The sequence below is a fragment of the Zea mays genome, chromosome 6, assembly GCF_902167145.1.
Source record: "Zea mays cultivar B73 chromosome 6, Zm-B73-REFERENCE-NAM-5.0, whole genome shotgun sequence".
Lineage (NCBI taxonomy): Eukaryota > Viridiplantae > Streptophyta > Magnoliopsida > Poales > Poaceae > Zea > Zea mays.
The window spans coordinates 60,310,521-60,331,101 of record NC_050101.1 but is presented as its reverse complement, the minus strand read 5'-3'; the positions used below and the strand labels follow the sequence as shown (position 1 = coordinate 60,331,101).

At 42.9% G+C, this 20,581-nt stretch overlaps 2 long non-coding RNA genes across 2 annotated transcripts; both read left to right on the top strand.

Annotated features, from left to right (window-relative positions):
• The first annotated feature begins 799 nt into the window (after positions 1-799).
• LOC109940128 (uncharacterized) lies at positions 800-4,296 on the top strand. The gene is made up of 2 exons (XR_002262643.2): positions 800-3,934; positions 4,039-4,296. It is a non-coding gene; the product is annotated as an uncharacterized lncRNA (long non-coding RNA).
• Positions 4,297-7,886: 3,590 nt separating this feature from the next.
• Positions 7,887-20,224, top strand: LOC109940127 (uncharacterized). The gene is made up of 2 exons (XR_002262642.3): positions 7,887-9,657; positions 17,890-20,224. It is a non-coding gene; the product is annotated as an uncharacterized lncRNA (long non-coding RNA).
• Positions 20,225-20,581: the final 357 nt, after the last annotated feature.

Here is a 20,581-nt window from a genome sequence, read left to right as displayed (position 1 = left end):
TCGATGGCACCGCGATGAAACCCAGAGCCTCCTGTGGGTGATCAGCACATGGTTGCGCTACTTGGCACGCGCTGGTATCACCGTTAGTAGTCATAATCCATTATGAGACTACATCGATATGTTATCTCTGCACAAATTGTTCTTACCACGTGAGATTCATTATTGGTGCCAGTTTTGTAATGGTGTCATGGTTAAGGACTTATGGTACCGCGGCGAAACTGAGAGCCCCTTGTGAATGTACACGCAAGGTTCTGCTGCTTGGCGCATACCGATATCGAAGTCTCTAGTCATGATTGTTATAGAATTACACTTGTGTGTTATCTTCCGTGGATATCTTCCTTGAAAAGATTTCTATGTTGTTTGTCATGTGATCAAGCAACATCTATCATCTCTGTTGGATCAAAAGGGCATACCCCTTTCATGTGTGGTCTCTTTTCCTTGACTTTGATGGTGACTTCACACATACACGTTCCCTTTGCATCCTTTGTGTAAAGGTGAAGCCTTGGAGCTTTTTAGTGTTGGAAAGCAGCTAATTAGCTCTCAAAATGCAGATTGATTTTCCCTGCTGCTGAGATGCAGGAGTTTTTTCATTCACTCTCTTATTAATCCCTATATTCCTTAACCAAGTTGATAATTCATCTCGCATGAAGAAACGGATGAACAACCTGACCAAATGGATTTCTACCCAAGTGCATGATCTCTTGTTAATTAAAGTGAACTCTCAACCCTTGTCTTACCGATGGTACTGAGAGGACTTGCTCAATGTCAAAGGTAGTTCAACAAGTTGGTTTTACTAACTTGTAACTGCTTTGTGAACAAAGGTTGAGTTTAGAAATCGTCTTATCGAGTTGTCTAAACTCACTTTAGTTCAGCCTATCCTGAAGAAAAACTTGGTGAAGATCAAGTGAAGGATATGAACATATGCGCAGATCTTGTGCCATATTGGTTTAGATTATGAGCATATGCATCTTAACTTTACCTTGTTGGCCGAGGTATTTTTGCCATCCTCAGCTAACTGTTAACAGCCTAACCACAACTCTAGTCATGCCTTGATCGCCTCGTGTGTGCTTTTCCAGCATGTGTGATCAAGTCGAGCCATGCCTAGTGCTTGATAAAATGGACTGGTTGCAAAGCCCGCATCTATAGATCCCTTCGCTAGTGATTTTTCTAGTCTCTATCATTTTTCTTGGACTTGGATTTTCTGGCTGGCCATGGGTCAACTGTGATGTTATTCGACATTCACACCCGCCTCGTGTGCTGTGAACTTACCGTGACCCCTTGTTGGTAAACTTCTTTCTGTGTGTTTTACCCAAGACGTTGCATCTGGTTCCGTTTGGGTAAAGTCGCATATCTACCGCTCGCCCAACAGACTCAAATAGTACAGTGTCATCAGAAAAAGCAAACTGCACATGGAACCTTATGTGTTCCTCTGGCAGACATCGTCTCTATTGGTGGACATTTCTAAATTAGCTTAGGGCAATGCATGTTATGTCCACTAGAGAAACCATATTCTGAGACACTCGACTTTGCTTGGAGCTGTTTTATGGTTACCGCTGATATGGGCAAGAGTTATATTATTCTCTACTCTTAAAAGTCTTTCGTTCTGAATGTCGGGACGAGATTCTTTTAAGGGGGGAGGGTTGTAACACCCCATGTGTTTATCGTCTGCTCGACCACGAGTGCGGACCTTAACACGTGATAGCGATGAATAAAATGGACACTAAATTTTAATTATCTCGCAAAGGTTCGAGTTTGGTGCCATTTTCATTTCGATAATCTATGTAATTAAAAGGGGTTCACAGGTTTTGTCGTTATTTAACAATTAAGCAGACCGAGGTAATTAGAACCGAACCGAGTAAAATGCTTAATTCAGTTTTGAATCAGATTTGAAGTATGCTGAAAATAATATCAACTAGCTGTTTTTGGGTCCTCATAACTTTTGATCTATAAACAGTTTGAAGGTGGACATTATAACAAGGTTGTAGAGCTATACTAGGGATACAAATTTGCTTAGGCAACCTGCCCGTAAAACCATGAGTAACTGGGTGTAAAACTGGTCCAAAGAGAGGCTGACAGGTTTGGATTTCAGACTTGGTGTAATTGTCCAAGTCGGAATTTTAGTGTGTTTGGCTCAACTTTGGAGCTTTGTGGTGCCTGATCCATGTGGTGTTGGGCTAATATTGTTGTATCAAGTTTGAAGACCACATGTTGGTGTGCAACTTTGGTTAAAGGTCATATCCCTAAAGCTACTTGGAACTTGGAGAAAAGATGGTCCAAAGTGGAGCTGTCAGACTTGTGATTTCTGGACTTTGATTCAGAAATTGATGTCCAGTTTCAGCATTTTTAGCAAACTTTAGATCTCTGTTGTGATAAACTTTTGATGTTATGGCATGCACTCTCCACAGAGAAGTCTTAGAGGGTAGTGTGGTGAGTAACTTCTATTAAGTTTCATCTCCTTGAGCTTGTTTAGAAAGGGGAGAAAATGCTGCTCCAAGTCGCTATGTCAGACATTGGTGTGCTGAACCAAATTCAGCTAGGCTGAATTGTTGAGTTCGCTGGTGCTGCCCCAACTTTGGTGCTCGATAACTTGAGGTCAGTTGAGCTTTTGATAGTAACCATTAAAACAAAGTTGAAGACTTTGTATCAGTGAGCAATCTTGGTACAGGTCTGTTGTAGGTTGATGCACTGGTGTTGGAGTAAATTGTGTTCAAACTCTCTCTGTCAGGTGCGAGTTCAGCTTTTGGTTCAGTTAGCTGAATCTGAATTTCAGTATTTTCATCCCACTTTGAAGCACCATAACTTTTGATCCATGAATCTTTGACCTAAGGCTGCTGCAGCAAACATTTAAATCTATGTGTTGGGAACAATCTTTGTTAACTAAGATTGGCATGTATTGCTTGCACTAGTGAGGATCAAAGGGGTTTAAAGATGGGGGGTTCATTTGGCGCCAGGTGCAGTTTTAGAATCTGAAACGTGATTCAGCTTTTCTGAATTTTTAGAAGACGCATATTCCTCTCAGTTTTGGACCCTTCTAATTATTAATTCCTAAACTTTGGTGGATGATCATTACACCAAATATAAAGAGTTATTATTGGAGAACCATTCTTATTAAGCATTGATTTCCTGTCATTACTTAGAACTGGAAGAAAATCGTCCTCCAATTCCCTCTGTTTTGCAAGTTGGAAACTGAAACTTGTGTCAGTTTTGGGGGCCAGGGTTCAACATGCTCGCCTATGTCTCAGCCATCCTCATCCCTTTTGTTTTCTAGAGCATGTCTATCTCCATGGAATATCCCCACCGCCTACTCTTCTTCTTATCCCAAGAGCTACCGTATTCTTTTTCTCTCATACGGATAGAGATAGCTGGAAGGAGAATTTCCTCACGTATCTCTCCCTCTGTTCTGTGCAACCGGCCACGTACTGAAGCTCTTCCTCACGCCACCTCTGCATCTCATTCACGTCATTTATTTCCCACGTATTCAGCTCCTGGAAACTTCCTTCACAAGATGCGTTGAACACCCTGGGAATCACCCACGCCACCCATCTCACCACTGCACCACTGCGCGCTTCGTACTGCTGGCCGGGCTGCTCCAGCACCAGGAACGCTCGCTCCTGCTCGTCGACGTTAGATTTTCCCAGACGCGCGAGCTCCCCAGCAACTCCAACACGTTGCTCGCCTCGCTCAGTCTTCAAGCCATCGTGTCGCTGGTTCTAGCCAAAGTCGGGCGCGTTCTTTCCTTCGCCAGGCAGCGCCTCCAGTCGTCGTTTCTTTTCCACGGCTGCACGCTCACCGACTCAAGCGCTTGGCCATGGAGCTCAGTTTCGTGTGTGCCTGTGCTGGGTCGCCGGGTCACGTGCTCATCCGTTTTGATGCCGTGCACGCTCCGGCTTGTGGAACTCGCCGGCGTCGTCATCTACTACTAGACCTCACAGTGGTACTGTGATGCCGCCGTGGAGACGTCTATTGTGCCATCTATTCTCTGTTGTCTCGCTACACCTGATTGTCATCGTCGTCCTTGTATCGATCTCGCTACGGCAGCATCGGCGCTCTCGATATCGTCCTGAGTTCACTCCGCGTGCTGCGACGTCTCGCTCACCTCCTCGCCAAGCCGTCGTCGCCCTCGCGGTTATCGGGTCGATTCGATCAGGGTAAGCTGATCTATTATTCCCGCTAGTTAAATCTGGTAAAACTAGAAAAATCATGATTGTTGTGTTTAGTGAATTATAGATGTCTAGTGCTTTCGTAGGATTGTGTTGATGTCTTGCCGCTAAATATTTGATTCTCTTTTTTGTATCATCCGGTTACTTTATGCTCATACATGTGCATTGTGCATCTTATGAGGTACGATAATTAATCAAGTAAGACGAAGGAAAAGAGTCAAGTCGATACCAAGCGCGGGCTAATCCGCAGGATGATGCTGATGAACGAACCGGAAGATGGATAATCTGAACGAGTGCCAAGCCAATGGATGCTCGTCAAGTGGTCGCCTAACAAACACTAACCTAGTGTTACCCAGGCAAGCCCCGGTGCATGCAACCCCTTTTTTGTGTTTTTAAATTATTTTTACACACTTTAAGTCTAGTGAATGTGCATTAGGTTTATAGGAGTTGCTTGGAAACCCTTTGATGCATTGGCTACCTTGAAATCCTTTCCTTTTTTAGATACTTCTGGTGAAGTATCAAAATATAATTTACAAAAAATGCTTAGCCCTGCTTATAAGCAGATAGAGTTTGTCCTTTGCACATATGCCTAGCTCAGTTTTATCTTGAGGAAGGATGATTTCTATCTGCAAGAATATTTTCATTGGGAGCATGGTGGGATCTTACTGCAAAGTTCCCTATAATGCTCTCTTCATCCTAAGGAACACAGAACAATCCTAAGGATGGAAGTATTTAACTCGCGACTTGGGCTAGGAACAGGTGATGCTCTGCCCGGGTCAATTAAGGATTGGATGTGTATGTAGGCCTGTATGATCAAGGACTATCTTAACTGGCCACATGCCCTGGAAATGGGACAGGGTAAGCTTGAACCCGGCTATTCCATACGTGAAAAGACAACTGCACACTGGGCGTGGGAGATGGTGGGAGTAGCGTGTACCCTCCTGGCTGGAGGCTGGATGGAGGAGTACTGTGCTCCCGGGTAGCGCGGACCGGTTCACGTTGTGGAGGATCTGTGGGAACGGTTGACATATGCAAGGGTTAAGTGCTACATATGTCGTGTGGTTAGAGATCCTCAGCTGAGTAAATCGATTCGGATCGCCGTTATATCCCCGGAGAGTGGAGACTTGATCGCTGCCCTGCAACCTAAGTCAGGATGTAAACCTTATGAATAAAAATGATGTTGTATTGATGAGATGGTAAAATTAGACTAGATGCAACCAGAGTCTATTAATATTTAATCTGGCGTTAAAATATTGAAAGTAAGGACTCACTTTAGTAAGTTATTTCTGCAAAAGTATCTAAGTTGATTCTTGCTAAGAGCCTCTCCTTGATTCCTAAATCCAGCATATCCTTGAGAGTCTTTTCTTTAGTCGGTTAAGTCTTGCTGAGTAATTCCGTACTCAGGGTTTTATTCCCTATTGTTTTTCAGGTTATAGTTTTGTGTTGTTGATGATGGTGTTAAGTGCCGGTGGGCTCGACCTTCTTATAAGTCTAAGTAACTCTTCTATACTTCTTATTGAGGATGGTCACTTAAGCTAGCATATATTTCAAAACTACAAATAATTTATAACAGTTCAAAGTTACTTCTTTGAATCACTTTTTGTAATCACTCCGATCATTTACATTGTAAAACTTGATGTAACTTGTAAAATTTGGTAATAAGATTTCCGCTGCAAAATGTTGGTGTGTGTGATTTGTGTTACTTAATCTTGCGATCCTGGTTGTAAGTGGTTTATCTGGGGTCCTTGGGACACTCGGACAGATCCTGTTAAGTTATCTGGTGCACATGCATAGCCGTCTGAGGTCTTTGAGACAAGGACAGGTGCATGTGGGCCTAATAACTTGGGAGGTTCTGCCACAGCTGGTATCGGAGCAGGATTAAGTTTATACGGTCACATACGTATTTTAAAAACAAAGTTTTGGTTTTAGAAAACCTATTTTCAACTAAACACGTTGTTTGGTTTTGAAAAACAGTTTTGAAAAAACTATAATGCTAGCGACATCCTCTTTTAAGCCCTAAACTAAGGACTATCGGGTGGCTTATTTAAAAACCATAACCCACAATCGGGTGGTATTGCATACATGTGTATTGTTATTTTTGAGGCCATTCAGTTCTGAATGGATCGACGCTCAGGTAAGGTGAGATGTGAGAGCATGACCGAACAAACGTCGGTCTAGGGAAGTGCTTAATTGTGGCGCTTGATTATATACATGTTCCACATATGTATATATGAAGGCTGCGATGTGGAGTAAATACTTTTTTTGGGAATGTAATTCAGTACCCCATGATATGTACGGGTATATAGACATGGGAATACTGAGAAGTGTAATGTACTTGTAACGACGCACCTACGCTCAGGTAAGAAGGTGAGTTACCATAATGGGTTGCCCTATGGTTAAAGTGTGGCAACAGCGCCTATGCGTGGCTCGACGCTTAATGATGAGCTAGCCTCAATATAGCAATATATGGAGTATAAACTGTGATAAACTGTCATGTGTGAACTGCATCATGGGAAAAATGGGCTGTGATGGAATTTTCTGCAGGTATACTAACCTCGAAAACGTATGTGTAGCTGACGACTAGTAAAATATCGAGAGTCGTAAGTATGCCACTGATATAGAACGTTATTGCCACATTATGTTGGCAAAATCAGTGAGGACGCATAAGACGAGCATGCATCCTGATTGTTGCATCGTGTTTGTCACCTATATATCCAAAATGCTTCTCTCATCTTTATTCCAGTAACCAGTGATTTTACCTAATATGGTGTAATGTTGTATTATAAACTTCAATGAAATAGCTATCCTCCATTCTTTAGGTAACCTATTTAGGTGTTATATATGTGTTTGCTCTGGTGCTTGATGTACTGATAGAAGGTTAGTAGTTTGTTTGCTTAAACCCAAAATTAGGCCATGTTCTTATTTAGTGAACCATGACCCAAAGCTGTTTTTTCCGTTATCACTCCATGACCAAACACATAAAAATAAATGCTTAGATAATTTCCTTGTTAGACATAAAGTGTACCCGGGCTTAAAACGAGAATCTTGAGTTATATCTCCTTCCAAAACCGTGTCCTTGTTTGGTTGATGCAAGCTGATGTCCCTTATCCAGTTTTGCCTCTTCTTAAGGATCATGTCGTTATTTTATCAACCTAACTTAGGAAAGGACTGCCCAATCTTTTTCTTGAATTTGATGCCTTTGGTTTCCTCATATCTATCAAAGGCATATCAACTTAATCTTATGATTATTTTCCCTCCGTATCTAGTCAGATACTAATCCCTGACCTTGTAATCTCTGCGATGGGCATAGAAATATGCTTGGACTGAAGTAACAGTCTCCCATCATACTCCTTTCATCAAGTTTAGGTTTTGGCTATATCGTGTTCATTTCATCGGGCCATGATCTATTTGGCTCTCTACTTGTAACCATTCTTATAGGTGGGGTATCTCTTTGTATATTGTCACCCTTGCTTACTCTAATGGTGTGGCGCGAGATTTCTTATTGATTACATCTGGTAATGGTGTTATGACTAAAATCGATGGCACCGCGATGAAACCCAGAGCCTCCTGTGGGTGATCAGCACATGGTTGCGCTACTTGGCACGCGCTGGTATCACCGTTAGTAGTCATAATCCATTATGAGACTACATCGATATGTTATCTCTGCACAAATTGTTCTTACCACGTGAGATTCATTATTGGTGCCAGTTTTGTAATGGTGTCATGGTTAAGGACTTATGGTACCGCGGCGAAACTGAGAGCCCCTTGTGAATGTACACGCAAGGTTCTGCTGCTTGGCGCATACCGATATCGAAGTCTCTAGTCATGATTGTTATAGAATTACACTTGTGTGTTATCTTCCGTGGATATCTTCCTTGAAAAGATTTCTATGTTGTTTGTCATGTGATCAAGCAACATCTATCATCTCTGTTGGATCAAAAGGGCATACCCCTTTCATGTGTGGTCTCTTTTCCTTGACTTTGATGGTGACTTCACACATACACGTTCCCTTTGCATCCTTTGTGTAAAGGTGAAGCCTTGGAGCTTTTTAGTGTTGGAAAGCAGCTAATTAGCTCTCAAAATGCAGATTGATTTTCCCTGCTGCTGAGATGCAGGAGTTTTTTCATTCACTCTCTTATTAATCCCTATATTCCTTAACCAAGTTGATAATTCATCTCGCATGAAGAAACGGATGAACAACCTGACCAAATAGATTTCTACCCAAGTGCATGATCTCTTGTTAATTAAAGTGAACTCTCAACCCTTGTCTTACCGATGGTACTGAGAGGACTTGCTCAATGTCAAAGGTAGTTCAACAAGTTGGTTTTACTAACTTGTAACTGCTTTGTGAACAAAGGTTGAGTTTAGAAATCGTCTTATCGAGTTGTCTAAACTCACTTTAGTTCAGCCTATCCTGAAGAAAAACTTGGTGAAGATCAAGTGAAGGATATGAACATATGCGCAGATCTTGTGCCATATTGGTTTAGATTATGAGCATATGCATCTTAACTTTACCTTGTTGGCCGAGGTATTTTTGCCATCCTCAGCTAACTGTTAACAGCCTAACCACAACTCTAGTCATGCCTTGATCGCCTCGTGTGTGCTTTTCCAGCATGTGTGATCAAGTCGAGCCATGCCTAGTGCTTGATAAAATGGACTGGTTGCAAAGCCCGCATCTATAGATCCCTTCGCTAGTGATTTTTCTAGTCTCTATCATTTTTCTTGGACTTGGATTTTCTGGCTGGCCATGGGTCAACTGTGATGTTATTCGACATTCACACCCGCCTCGTGTGCTGTGAACTTACCGTGACCCCTTGTTGGTAAACTTCTTTCTGTGTGTTTTACCCAAGACGTTGCATCTGGTTCCGTTTGGGTAAAGTCGCATATCTACCGCTCGCCCAACAGACTCAAATAGTACAGTGTCATCAGAAAAAGCAAACTGCACATGGAACCTTATGTGTTCCTCTGGCAGACATCGTCTCTATTGGTGGACATTTCTAAATTAGCTTAGGGCAATGCATGTTATGTCCACTAGAGAAACCATATTCTGAGACACTCGACTTTGCTTGGAGCTGTTTTATGGTTACCGCTGATATGGGCAAGAGTTATATTATTCTCTACTCTTAAAAGTCTTTCGTTCTGAATGTCGGGACGAGATTCTTTTAAGGGGGGAGGGTTGTAACACCCCATGTGTTTATCGTCTGCTCGACCACGAGTGCGGACCTTAACACGTGATAGCGATGAATAAAATGGACACTAAATTTTAATTATCTCGCAAAGGTTCGAGTTTGGTGCCATTTTCATTTCGATAATCTATGTAATTAAAAGGGGTTCACAGGTTTTGTCGTTATTTAACAATTAAGCAGACCGAGGTAATTAGAACCGAACCGAGTAAAATGCTTAATTCAGTTTTGAATCAGATTTGAAGTATGCTGAAAATAATATCAACTAGCTGTTTTTGGGTCCTCATAACTTTTGATCTATAAACAGTTTGAAGGTGGACATTATAACAAGGTTGTAGAGCTATACTAGGGATACAAATTTGCTTAGGCAACCTGCCCGTAAAACCATGAGTAACTGGGTGTAAAACTGGTCCAAAGAGAGGCTGACAGGTTTGGATTTCAGACTTGGTGTAATTGTCCAAGTCGGAATTTTAGTGTGTTTGGCTCAACTTTGGAGCTTTGTGGTGCCTGATCCATGTGGTGTTGGGCTAATATTGTTGTATCAAGTTTGAAGACCACATGTTGGTGTGCAACTTTGGTTAAAGGTCATATCCCTAAAGCTACTTGGAACTTGGAGAAAAGATGGTCCAAAGTGGAGCTGTCAGACTTGTGATTTCTGGACTTTGATTCAGAAATTGATGTCCAGTTTCAGCATTTTTAGCAAACTTTAGATCTCTGTTGTGATAAACTTTTGATGTTATGGCATGCACTCTCCACAGAGAAGTCTTAGAGGGTAGTGTGGTGAGTAACTTCTATTAAGTTTCATCTCCTTGAGCTTGTTTAGAAAGGGGAGAAAATGCTGCTCCAAGTCGCTATGTCAGACATTGGTGTGCTGAACCAAATTCAGCTAGGCTGAATTGTTGAGTTCGCTGGTGCTGCCCCAACTTTGGTGCTCGATAACTTGAGGTCAGTTGAGCTTTTGATAGTAACCATTAAAACAAAGTTGAAGACTTTGTATCAGTGAGCAATCTTGGTACAGGTCTGTTGTAGGTTGATGCACTGGTGTTGGAGTAAATTGTGTTCAAACTCTCTCTGTCAGGTGCGAGTTCAGCTTTTGGTTCAGTTAGCTGAATCTGAATTTCAGTATTTTCATCCCACTTTGAAGCACCATAACTTTTGATCCATGAATCTTTGACCTAAGGCTGCTGCAGCAAACATTTAAATCTATGTGTTGGGAACAATCTTTGTTAACTAAGATTGGCATGTATTGCTTGCACTAGTGAGGATCAAAGGGGTTTAAAGATGGGGGGTTCATTTGGCGCCAGGTGCAGTTTTAGAATCTGAAACGTGATTCAGCTTTTCTGAATTTTTAGAAGACGCATATTCCTCTCAGTTTTGGACCCTTCTAATTATTAATTCCTAAACTTTGGTGGATGATCATTACACCAAATATAAAGAGTTATTATTGGAGAACCATTCTTATTAAGCATTGATTTCCTGTCATTACTTAGAACTGGAAGAAAATCGTCCTCCAATTCCCTCTGTTTTGCAAGTTGGAAACTGAAACTTGTGTCAGTTTTGGGGGCCAGGGTTCAACATGCTCGCCTATGTCTCAGCCATCCTCATCCCTTTTGTTTTCTAGAGCATGTCTATCTCCATGGAATATCCCCACCGCCTACTCTTCTTCTTATCCCAAGAGCTACCGTATTCTTTTTCTCTCATACGGATAGAGATAGCTGGAAGGAGAATTTCCTCACGTATCTCTCCCTCTGTTCTGTGCAACCGGCCACGTACTGAAGCTCTTCCTCACGCCACCTCTGCATCTCATTCACGTCATTTATTTCCCACGTATTCAGCTCCTGGAAACTTCCTTCACAAGATGCGTTGAACACCCTGGGAATCACCCACGCCACCCATCTCACCACTGCACCACTGCGCGCTTCGTACTGCTGGCCGGGCTGCTCCAGCACCAGGAACGCTCGCTCCTGCTCGTCGACGTTAGATTTTCCCAGACGCGCGAGCTCCCCAGCAACTCCAACACGTTGCTCGCCTCGCTCAGTCTTCAAGCCATCGTGTCGCTGGTTCTAGCCAAAGTCGGGCGCGTTCTTTCCTTCGCCAGGCAGCGCCTCCAGTCGTCGTTTCTTTTCCACGGCTGCACGCTCACCGACTCAAGCGCTTGGCCATGGAGCTCAGTTTCGTGTGTGCCTGTGCTGGGTCGCCGGGTCACGTGCTCATCCGTTTTGATGCCGTGCACGCTCCGGCTTGTGGAACTCGCCGGCGTCGTCATCTACTACTAGACCTCACAGTGGTACTGTGATGCCGCCGTGGAGACGTCTATTGTGCCATCTATTCTCTGTTGTCTCGCTACACCTGATTGTCATCGTCGTCCTTGTATCGATCTCGCTACGGCAGCATCGGCGCTCTCGATATCGTCCTGAGTTCACTCCGCGTGCTGCGACGTCTCGCTCACCTCCTCGCCAAGCCGTCGTCGCCCTCGCGGTTATCGGGTCGATTCGATCAGGGTAAGCTGATCTATTATTCCCGCTAGTTAAATCTGGTAAAACTAGAAAAATCATGATTGTTGTGTTTAGTGAATTATAGATGTCTAGTGCTTTCGTAGGATTGTGTTGATGTCTTGCCGCTAAATATTTGATTCTCTTTTTTGTATCATCCGGTTACTTTATGCTCATACATGTGCATTGTGCATCTTATGAGGTACGATAATTAATCAAGTAAGACGAAGGAAAAGAGTCAAGTCGATACCAAGCGCGGGCTAATCCGCAGGATGATGCTGATGAACGAACCGGAAGATGGATAATCTGAACGAGTGCCAAGCCAATGGATGCTCGTCAAGTGGTCGCCTAACAAACACTAACCTAGTGTTACCCAGGCAAGCCCCGGTGCATGCAACCCCTTTTTTGTGTTTTTAAATTATTTTTACACACTTTAAGTCTAGTGAATGTGCATTAGGTTTATAGGAGTTGCTTGGAAACCCTTTGATGCATTGGCTACCTTGAAATCCTTTCCTTTTTTAGATACTTCTGGTGAAGTATCAAAATATAATTTACAAAAAATGCTTAGCTCTGCTTATAAGCAGATAGAGTTTGTCCTTTGCACTTATGCCTAGCTCAGTTTTATCTTGAGGAAGGATGATTTCTATCTGCAAGAATATTTTCATTGGGAGCATGGTGGGATCTTACTGCAAAGTTCCCCATAATGCTCTCTTCATCCTAAGGAACACAGAACAATCCTAAGGATGGAAGTATTTAACTCGCGACTTGGGCTAGGAACAGGTGATGCTCTGCCCGGGTCAATTAAGGATTGGATGTGTATGTAGGCCTGTATGATCAAGGACTATCTTAACTGGCCACATGCCCTGGAAATGGGACAGGGTAAGCTTGAACCCGGCTATTCCATACGTGAAAAGACAACTGCACACTGGGCGTGGGAGATGGTGGGAGTAGCGTGTACCCTCCTGGCTGGAGGCTGGATGGAGGAGTACTGTGCTCCCGGGTAGCGCGGACCGGTTCACGTTGTGGAGGATCTGTGGGAACGGTTGACATATGCAAGGGTTAAGTGCTACATATGTCGTGTGGTTAGAGATCCTCAGCTGAGTAAATCGATTCGGATCGCCGTTATATCCCCGGAGAGTGGAGACTTGATCGCTGCCCTGCGACCTAAGTCAGGATGTAAACCTTATGAATAAAAATGATGTTGTATTGATGAGATGGTAAAATTAGACTAGATGCAACCAGAGTCTATTAATATTTAATCTGGCGTTAAAATATTGAAAGTAAGGACTCACTTTAGTAAGCTATTTCTGCAAAAGTATCTAAGTTGATTCTTGCTAAGAGCCTCTCCTTGATTCCTAAATCCAGCATATCCTTGAGAGTCTTTTCTTTAGTCGGTTAAGTCTTGCTGAGTAATTCCGTACTCAGGGTTTTATTCCCTGTTGTTTTTCAGGTTATAGTTTTGTGTTGTTGATGATGGTGTTAAGTGCCGGTGGGCTCGACCTTCTTATAAGTCTAAGTAACTCTTCTATACTTCTTATTGAGGATGGTCACTTAAGCTAGCATATATTTCAAAACTACAAATAATTTATAACAGTTCAAAGTTACTTCTTTGAATCACTTTTTGTAATCACTCCGATCATTTACATTGTAAAACTTGATGTAACTTGTAAAATTTGGTAATAAGATTTCCGCTGCAAAATGTTGGTGTGTGTGATTTGTGTTACTTAATCTTGCGATCCTGGTTGTAAGTGGTTTATCTGGGGTCCTTGGGACACTCGGACAGATCCTGTTAAGTTATCTGGTGCACATGCATAGCCGTCTGAGGTCTTTGAGACAAGGACAGGTGCATGTGGGCCTAATAACTTGGGAGGTTCTGCCACAGCTGGTATCGGAGCAGGATTAAGTTTATACGGTCACATACGTATTTTAAAAACAAAGTTTTGGTTTTAGAAAACCTATTTTCAACTAAACACGTTGTTTGGTTTTGAAAAACAGTTTTGAAAAAACTATAATGCTAGCGACATCCTCTTTTAAGCCCTAAACTAAGGACTATCGGGTGGCTTATTTAAAAACCATAACCCACAATCGGGTGGTATTGCATACATGTGTATTGTTATTTTTGAGGCCATTCAGTTCTGAATGGATCGACGCTCAGGTAAGGTGAGATGTGAGAGCATGACCGAACAAACGTCGGTCTAGGGAAGTGCTTAATTGTGGCGCTTGATTATATACATGTTCCACATATGTATATATGAAGGCTGCGATGTGGAGTAAATACTTTTTTTGGGAATGTAATTCAGTACCCCATGATATGTACGGGTATATAGACATGGGAATACTGAGAAGTGTAATGTACTTGTAACGACGCACCTACGCTCAGGTAAGAAGGTGAGTTACCATAATGGGTTGCCCTATGGTTAAAGTGTGGCAACAGCGCCTATGCGTGGCTCGACGCTTAATGATGAGCTAGCCTCAATATAGCAATATATGGAGTATAAACTGTGATAAACTGTCATGTGTGAACTGCATCATGGGAAAAATGGGCTGTGATGGAATTTTCTGCAGGTATACTAACCTCGAAAACGTATGTGTAGCTGACGACTAGTAAAATATCGAGAGTCGTAAGTATGCCACTGATATAGAACGTTATTGCCACATTATGTTGGCAAAATCAGTGAGGACGCATAAGACGAGCATGCATCCTGATTGTTGCATCGTGTTTGTCACCTATATATCCAAAATGCTTCTCTCATCTTTATTCCAGTAACCAGTGATTTTACCTAATATGGTGTAATGTTGTATTATAAACTTCAATGAAATAGCTATCCTCCATTCTTTAGGTAACCTATTTAGGTGTTATATATGTGTTTGCTCTGGTGCTTGATGTACTGATAGAAGGTTAGTAGTTTGTTTGCTTAAACCCAAAATTAGGCCATGTTCTTATTTAGTGAACCATGACCCAAAGCTGTTTTTTCCGTTATCACTCCATGACCAAACACATAAAAATAAATGCTTAGATAATTTCCTTGTTAGACATAAAGTGTACCCGGGCTTAAAACGAGAATCTTGAGTTATATCTCCTTCCAAAACCGTGTCCTTGTTTGGTTGATGCAAGCTGATGTCCCTTATCCAGTTTTGCCTCTTCTTAAGGATCATGTCGTTATTTTATCAACCTAACTTAGGAAAGGACTGCCCAATCTTTTTCTTGAATTTGATGCCTTTGGTTTCCTCATATCTATCAAAGGCATATCAACTTAATCTTATGATTATTTTCCCTCCGTATCTAGTCAGATACTAATCCCTGACCTTGTAATCTCTGCGATGGGCATAGAAATATGCTTGGACTGAAGTAACAGTCTCCCATCATACTCCTTTCATCAAGTTTAGGTTTTGGCTATATCGTGTTCATTTCATCGGGCCATGATCTATTTGGCTCTCTACTTGTAACCATTCTTATAGGTGGGGTATCTCTTTGTATATTGTCACCCTTGCTTACTCTAATGGTGTGGCGCGAGATTTCTTATTGATTACATCTGGTAATGGTGTTATGACTAAAATCGATGGCACCGCGATGAAACCCAGAGCCTCCTGTGGGTGATCAGCACATGGTTGCGCTACTTGGCACGCGCTGGTATCACCGTTAGTAGTCATAATCCATTATGAGACTACATCGATATGTTATCTCTGCACAAATTGTTCTTACCACGTGAGATTCATTATTGGTGCCAGTTTTGTAATGGTGTCATGGTTAAGGACTTATGGTACCGCGGCGAAACTGAGAGCCCCTTGTGAATGTACACGCAAGGTTCTGCTGCTTGGCGCATACCGATATCGAAGTCTCTAGTCATGATTGTTATAGAATTACACTTGTGTGTTATCTTCCGTGGATATCTTCCTTGAAAAGATTTCTATGTTGTTTGTCATGTGATCAAGCAACATCTATCATCTCTGTTGGATCAAAAGGGCATACCCCTTTCATGTGTGGTCTCTTTTCCTTGACTTTGATGGTGACTTCACACATACACGTTCCCTTTGCATCCTTTGTGTAAAGGTGAAGCCTTGGAGCTTTTTAGTGTTGGAAAGCAGCTAATTAGCTCTCAAAATGCAGATTGATTTTCCCTGCTGCTGAGATGCAGGAGTTTTTTCATTCACTCTCTTATTAATCCCTATATTCCTTAACCAAGTTGATAATTCATCTCGCATGAAGAAACGGATGAACAACCTGACCAAATGGATTTCTACCCAAGTGCATGATCTCTTGTTAATTAAAGTGAACTCTCAACCCTTGTCTTACCGATGGTACTGAGAGGACTTGCTCAATGTCAAAGGTAGTTCAACAAGTTGGTTTTACTAACTTGTAACTGCTTTGTGAACAAAGGTTGAGTTTAGAAATCGTCTTATCGAGTTGTCTAAACTCACTTTAGTTCAGCCTATCCTGAAGAAAAACTTGGTGAAGATCAAGTGAAGGATATGAACATATGCGCAGATCTTGTGCCATATTGGTTTAGATTATGAGCATATGCATCTTAACTTTACCTTGTTGGCCGAGGTATTTTTGCCATCCTCAGCTAACTGTTAACAGCCTAACCACAACTCTAGTCATGCCTTGATCGCCTCGTGTGTGCTTTTCCAGCATGTGTGATCAAGTCGAGCCATGCCTAGTGCTTGATAAAATGGACTGGTTGCAAAGCCCGCATCTATAGATCCCTTCGCTAGTGATTTTTCTAGTCTCTATCATTTTTCTTGGACTTGGATTTTCTGGCTGGCCATGGGTCAACTGTGATGTTATTCGACATTCACACCCGCCTCGTGTGCTGTGAACTTACCGTGACCCCTTGTTGCGTTTGGGTAAAGTCGCATATCTGCCGCTCGCCCAACAGACTCAAATAGTACAGTGTCATCAGAAAAAGCAAACTGCACATGGAACCTTATGTGTTCCTCTGGCAGACATCGTCTCTATTGGTGGACATTTCTAAATTAGCTTAGGGCAATGCATGTTATGTCCACTAGAGAAACCATATTCTGAGACACTCGACTTTGCTTGGAGCTGTTTTATGGTTACCGCTGATATGGGCAAGAGTTATATTATTCTCTACTCTTAAAAGTCTTTCGTTCTGAATGTCGGGACAAGATTCTTTTAAGGGGGGAGGGTTGTAACACCCCATGTGTTTATCGTCTGCTCGACCACGAGTGCGGACCTTAACACGTGATAGCGATGAATAAAATGGACACTAAATTTTAATTATCTCGCAAAGGTTCGAGTTTGGTGCCATTTTCATTTCGATAATCTATGTAATTAAAAGGGGTTCACAGGTTTTGTCGTTATTTAACAATTAAGCAGACCGAGGTAATTAGAACCGAACCGAGTAAAATGCTTAATTCAGTTTTGAATCAGATTTGAAGTATGCTGAAAATAATATCAACTTGCTGTTTTTGGGTCCTCATAACTTTTGATCTATAAACAGTTTTGATGCGGACATCAACACCAACACGAGCACATCTACACCAGCAGCACCTTCTCCAGCCCAGGCGCCACCCCTTCCACCTGGGCCAGTGACTCGGGCCCGTGCAAGAGAATTGAACTACATCATGTTGTTAAAGAACGAAGGCCCGGAAGAATAGACGACCAGCCCAATTGCGGCCCATAATGGACGACCTAGGGTTGGCCGCCCCTAGGGGCTGCGCCCCCTCTCTATTTATTCAGGAGCTGCGCCTCCTTTATTTCCTGAGTTTTGTTTTACGTTAGCCTTAGCTACTCTCGAACACGCGCAAATCTGCGCTGTCTTCGTGTATTCAGAACTCCACCCTCGAGTAATAGATTAGATTGCTCGCATCTTGTTCTTGTTCGTTCTTCGATTGCGCACAGGAAACGATCTTCGTGATCAGGCCGATCTCGCATCAGCAAGGTCGGTACCCACAGGGAGTTGGTTCAGCGATTGCATTGGCGCCTCGGGCTTGCTCGTCGTAGTCGGATCGCAAGGGTCATCTTCCGCCAAATCGGAATTATCTCTACTCGCCGAAAGATCGGGCACCTCAGCTACATCAAGTTTGAAGGTGGACATTATAACAAGGTTGTAGAGCTATACTAGGGATACAAATTTGCTTAGGCAACCTGCCCGTAAAACCATGAGTAACTGGGTGTAAAACTGGTCCAAAGAGAGGCTGACAGGTTTGGATTTCAGACTTGGTGTAATTGTCCAAGTCGGAATTTTAGTGTGTTTGGCTCAACTTTGGAGCTTTGTGGTGCCTGATCCATGTGGTGTTGGGCTAATATTGTTGTATCAAGTTTGAAGACCACATGTTGGTGTGCAACTTTGGTTAAAGGTCATATCCCTAAAGCTACTTGGAACTTGGAGAAAAGATGGTCCAAAGTGGAGCTGTCAGACTTGTGATTTCTGGACTTTGATTCAGAAATTGATGTCCAGTTTCAGCATTTTTAGCAAACTTTAGATCTCTGTTGTGATAAACTTTTGATGTTATGGCATGCACTCTCCACAGAGAAGTCTTAGAGGGTAGTGTGGTGAGTAACTTCTATTAAGTTTCATCTCCTTGAGCTTGTTTAGAAAGGGGAGAAAATGCTGCTCCAAGTCGCTATGTCAGACATTGGTGTGCTGAACCAAATTCAGCTAGGCTGAATTGTTGAGTTCGCTGGTGCTGCCCCAACTTTGGTGCTCGATAACTTGAGGTCAGTTGAGCTTTTGATAGTAACCATTAAAACAAAGTTGAAGACTTTGTATCAGTGAGCAATCTTGGTACAGGTCTGTTGTAGGTTGATGCACTGGTGTTGGAGTAAATTGTGTTCAAACTCTCTCTGTCAGGTGCGAGTTCAGCTTTTGGTTCAGTTAGCTGAATCTGAATTTCAGTATTTTCATCCCACTTTGAAGCACCATAACTTTTGATCCATGAATCTTTGACCTAAGGCTGCTGCAGCAAACATTTAAATCTATGTGTTGGGAACAATCTTTGTTAACTAAGATTGGCATGTATTGCTTGCACTAGTGAGGATCAAAGGGGTTTAAAGATGGGGGGTTCATTTGGCGCCAGGTGCAGTTTTAGAATCTGAAACGTGATTCAGCTTTTCTGAATTTTTAGAAGACGCATATTCCTCTCAGTTTTGGACCCTTCTAATTATTAATTCCTGAACTTTGGTGGATGATCATTACACCAAATATAGAGAGTTATTATTGGAGAACCATTCTTATTAAGCATTAATTTCCTGTCATTACTTAGAACTGGAAGAAAATCGTCCTCCAATTCCCTCTGTTTTGCAAGTTGGAAACTGAAACTTGTGTCAGTTTTGGGGGCCAGGGTTCAACATGCTCGCCTATGTCTCAGCCATCCTCATCCCTTTTGTTTTCTAGAGCATGTCTATCTCCATGGAATATCCCCACCGCCTACTCTTCTTCTTATCCCAAGAGCTACCGTATTCTTTTTCTCTCATACGGATAGAGATAGCTGGAAGGAGAATTTCCTCACGTATCTCTCCCTCTGTTCTGTGCAACCGGCCACGTACTGAAGCTCTTCCTCACGCCACCTCTGCATCTCATTCACGTCATTTATTTCCCACGTATTCAGCTCCTGGAAACTTCCTTCACAAGATGCGTTGAACACCCTGGGAATCACCCACGCCACCCATCTCACCACTGCACCACTGCGCGCTTTGTACTGCTGGCCGGGCTGCTCCAGCACCAGGAACGCTCGCTCCTGCTCGTCGACGTTAGATTTTCCCAGACGCGCGAGCTCCCCAGCAACTCCAACACGTTGCTCGCCTCGCTCAGTCTTCAAGCCATCGTGTCGCTGGTTCTAGCCAAAGTGGGGCGCGTTCTTTCCTTCGCCAGGCAGCGCCTCCAGTCGTCGTTTCTTTTCCACGGCTGCACGCTCACCGACTCAAGCGCTTGGCCATGGAGCTCAGTTTCGTGTGTGCCTGTGCTGGGTCGCCGGGTCACGTGCTCATCCGTTTTGATGCCGTGCACGCTCCGGCTTGTGGAACTCGCCGGCGTCGTCAGCTACTACTAGACCTCACAGTGGTACTGTGATGCCGCCGTGGAGACGTCTATTGTGCCATCTATTCTCTGTTGTCTCGCTACACCTGATTGTCATCGTCGTCCTTGTATCGATCTCGCTACGGCAGCATCGGCGCTCTCGATATCGTCCTGAGTTCACTCCGCGTGCTGCGACGTCTCGCTCACCTCCTCGCCAAGCCGTCGTCGCCCTCGCGGTTATCGGGTCGATTCGATCAGGGTAAGCTGATCTATTATTCCCGCTAGTTAAATCTGGTAAAACTAGAAAAATCATGATTGTTGTGTTTAGTGAATTATAGATGTCTAGTGCTTTCGTAGGATTGTGTTGATGTCTTGCCGCTAAATATTTGATTCTCTTTTTTGTATCATCCGGTTACTTTATGCTCATACATGTGCATTGTGCATCTTATGAGGTACGATAATTAATCAAGTAAGACGAAGGAAAAGAGTCAAGTCGATACCAAGCGCGGGCTAATCCGCAGGATGATGCTGATGAACGAACCGGAAGATGGATAATCTGAACGAGTGCCAAGCCAATGGATGCTCGTCAAGTGGTCGCCTAACAAACACTAACCTAGTGTTACCCAGGCAAGCCCCGGTGCATGCAACCCCTTTTTTGTGTTTTTAAATTATTTTTACACACTTTAAGTCTAGTGAATGTGCATTAGGTTTATAGGAGTTGCTTGGAAACCCTTTGATGCATTGGCTACCTTGAAATCCTTTCC